Below are 4,205 nucleotides of genomic sequence, written 5' to 3'. Positions count from 1 at the left end.
AATTGGGAAGTGCTGCATTTTCAAATCAGACTATTATTGAAAATGCATTAAAATCATCGTTCGAAATAATAATAATTCCTCATTGTTATGAGAATCACTTCTATGCTTTATTTCTGAATAAAGATAAATTAGAATTCACCTTTTTGGATCCCTTTGGGGAAACATCCAACACAACATCCTTACTTTACAATTTTAGTGAGTGGACATGTCTTATAGTGGTAGCCACGGTAAAAAAACAAAGAACTATACCAACTTATGTGAGTGGACATGTCTTATAGTGGTAGCCACGGTAAAAAAACAAAGAACTATACCAACTTATGTGAGTGGACATGTCTTATAGTGGTAGCCACGGTAAAAAAACAAAGAACTATACTAGTGGTGTTGCCTAATAGTGGAAACCACTTAAATAAAGAGATCTATACTAGTGGAGTTGCCTTATAGTGGACACCACTTTAAAAAATGAAGAGCTATTAAATCCGCCTTGCGTGGAATATGTGGAGTAGGCCTACTGGGGAAACCACTATAAAAATACGCGCCATGAACTCTACCTCAAGGTGGTGTGGAAAAGAGTTCAAATGAGATACTAATTTCGGTAAGTCCTTTATCTATTTTTCAAATCTTTTTACTTAGAGGATTGTCTCCAGACATTAATTCATTATTTATTGTAGTTAAAGAAGGGCTTTTTGGACTAAGACACCATCGTCCAATTGTGAGCCCGTTCTCTGGGTACTTGACAGCATTAGATCATCGCTGCTTGGCCGCAGATGACTGGGCAGGGACGATGGAGTATAGATGGGTTGCAAATTCATTACCTCATCGTCAATGGCTTGAATTGCCAACTCCAGTTGGCGCGCTACGAAACGATTATCGTCGGGGCTATAGGATTCGGCATGCACCGATGGCGTTAGCACTGTCATTTTGTGCCGATTGATGGCATAGCAACGGAAGAAATGTTTTACCTTATCGGCCACCTCCTTGGGGCTTAGATCACTCTTCCAAGTGGCCACCAGATGACAGAACATGCTGTATGGACCGCAGAATGATTGCTTACGCAATCGTCCATATTGGCTCAGCTCAGCATAGGTCATGCCCATGTCCTGTTCATCGGTTTGCAGTAACTCCGCCGATCTCCTGAAGTGGTTCCGATTCGGCTGTAGGCGGAGCATCTATTATCGACTCCAACACTGGAAGATTATATTTATCCTTGGCATAGATTAGAAAACGCCGCAAATCAGTCTTGCTAATGCCACCAATGGGATTTATATCGGCCGATGAGCAATCGTATTTGGTTAAATAACCCCTCAATGACTCATCCACATTGGCCGAGCCAAGAACAAGCAGACCGCCAGGACGATTTCTCACCCAAAGCATGAGCTGAGCAAAATATAGGCCAGAACCACGCGAATTCTCGATTGAATATTCTGCAAAACCAATTTGACGACACATCGAATGGACAATTGTGGCCAAGCTGCTCGAGTCGACGCCACCACCCTGTCCAGAGCGACGTAGGTAATCCCAAAGCCAGCATGCCGGGCCCAAGGCGATTTCCTCCTCGGGCGTATGGTTTGGAAAATTCAGTCGGCCGTCGATGTCTTAAAATATATCACTGTGCGTGGACATTTCAAAATCGCAATGAATTCGCGGATAACTAGCCGCTCCAGCGGCAGCCGAGCAACGTGAACGCTGACTGACACGATATGCCCGAATCTCCTCCAAATCAATAGTCGCCAGTGTTACCTCCACATCCTGCAGAGCAAATTGCTGGCCACGAGCCAGGATATCGCCATTCAAGGCGATTGCCGAGCAGCCATTGAAATACACTCGCTGGCCATCACAACCGCGTAGATTACTAAAAAGATAAGCACCGCCAGCTTTAAAACTGGCATTTCTTATCAAATCGGTGGTAATGTGAGCTTTACGCAATTCCATATAGCTGCCCGAGCCATTCACTATCAACTCGACGCCGGCTAGCGACATCTCGATATGCTTGCTACGCACATTCCACAAATCTCATAGCCCAGACTTCTATCCCGGGTGGCAATGACAGCATCTCCAAAGGGCACTGTCCGCTGGCCTGTATGTTCCGATATCAGCCGTGGCAAGAGATATTCCTCCGTTTGCAACGATTTCGTCCAGGCGGTAAACCAGCGAGATTCACGATAATTACCATCAACACACAAGGCCATTTTGGGGCGAATCAGCAATAATTGGCGATTGAAGAAGGCAACACGGCAATTGTAGGCCACATTGCGATGCATCACAGGCATGCCGACATCGACCAGCATATTCTCGCAAATGGGCGACATCATAATTTCCAAAAGCGTCTCCCAAGAATGTAGAAATGTATCCGGCTCACGAAAATGATCTTCACAGCTATAGCCACACACTTCCAATTCGGGCCCAGTGCGATAGCTGGCTCCCATATCTTTAGCTTCCAATATTGATTGCAATATTCTTGCCAGATTCCCTTCAAAATCCAATGCCCATTGATTCAATGTGGACACAGCCACTGTAATTTTGCGACCCATCTTTGCAAACGTCTTAATTTATATTTCCTTATGTTTTATATGGGTTGATTTTAACGTCACACAAATTATCCTTTGTTTTGTTTTATTTGAACTTTTTGTTTTGTCGGTTTTTATGTTTTTTTTTTTGGGTTTTTTGCGTAATAAACTTTTTCTCTTTAGTTTTTTATCGAATAAGTATTGAGCAGCAACAGTGAGCGCACACGCAATAATGAGCACTCACTCCAGTGTTGCTCTAAAAATACCTCAAAAAAATGCCAGTCTCCCTACATTTGCTCTAGCGCCCTATGCACTTCTCTACTTACTTCTATTAGTGCCCTCTGCACTCGCCTAATTCCCCCTATTAAGCCCATTAAAATTCTTATTGCTAATAACTAATACTTACTTATGCTAAATACTTAAAACTACTTACGCCATAATTATCTCTAAAAAAAACAATAAATTCTAAAATGTCATTGTCTATTTTTTTTATACATTCATTGTTAGTAATTAAGTTAGTTTATAAGTTATTTTATATTGTCCCTCCCCTGCTGCTGTAACGGCCTAATTTTTTAATTTACTGTTGTATGTCTCCTGTAGATGAAGGATAGAAAATAAAGCGGCCTCAATCGAAAGACTGAGGCCAGGCGGATCAAACGCCTTATCTTAAAAAAAAAAAAATCTTAAATCTTAAAAATTAAAAACTTAAAAATGTGCTAAAATCAACAAATAATTACTAAAAAAGCCTAAAATAAATAAAATGACTAGCAGCTAAAATTAATAAAATAAAATGTCTAAAAGCCAATAAATAATTAATTAACAAATTCTATAAATAATTAAAAGTGACTAAAAGCTAAAATAATTTAACTAAAAATATCTGCATGCTAATAAAAACCAATATAAATTCCTAAAAGTTAACATCAATAGCCCAAAATAATACATAAAACAAACTAAAACTACATGTAAAAGTGCTAATCATCAAAAAGAACCGCTAATAAAACTAAAACGACAAGGGAAAAAACAGCAACAACAACTACAAGTCAATCAGACTCTCTGTCTGCAGTCTAAGCGATCCCAACAACAACAGCAGCTGGCCCTGAGCCCTAACCTACCCAACACCAACAACAGGCGCAACAAGTGGTGACTCAGCATCCTAAGGGAGAGGAAAGAGCAAAACGAGAGAGCGAAGACAACGTGGCTGCGCCACTTGCCATGACAAGCCAAATCTGCGGCAAAGAAACCAGCAAGTACACACAACTACAACTACAGCTACTGTCTCTCAACATACACACACAAACAAAATGCCAATGCCCACTGACATACTAATGATTTCGCGTCCCATTGGACCGAAAAATTTTCTAATTGGAACAATACCAACACTACAGCCAACAAAAACACAAATCTAAAAACCAGAAGGCAACTATACATGGAGCCAGACTCCCCTGCCCATGTAGTAGTCAACAACATGCTTGTCGATGCCTGATAAACACCGCCTATGTTTCTGTATGCCCCCCCCCCTAATGCCAGAGCTGCTGGTAAAACGCCTAAAATCTACTCGACGCTACCCTGCCTAATGTCACTAACAATTTCAATGCCTATGCCTGCCAAAAATAAAAGCCTCTAACTAAGCCAACCAACACCAATTGCCCGCCTATACTTACCGCCAGCAAAAGAGCACAGAACCTGGCTATCTTGGCTAAA

At 41.3% G+C, this 4,205-nt stretch overlaps 1 pseudogene; it reads right to left on the bottom strand.

Annotated features, from left to right (window-relative positions):
* Window positions 1–645: 645 nt before the first annotated feature.
* On the bottom strand, window positions 646–2,528 carry LOC26529638 (annotated as a pseudogene).
* Window positions 2,529–4,205: the final 1,677 nt, after the last annotated feature.

This window comes from Drosophila willistoni, unplaced genomic scaffold, assembly GCF_018902025.1.
Source record: "Drosophila willistoni isolate 14030-0811.24 unplaced genomic scaffold, UCI_dwil_1.1 Seg5.1, whole genome shotgun sequence".
Taxonomy (NCBI): Eukaryota; Metazoa; Arthropoda; class Insecta; order Diptera; family Drosophilidae; genus Drosophila; species Drosophila willistoni.
This window is presented reverse-complemented; position numbering and strand designations above follow the sequence as displayed.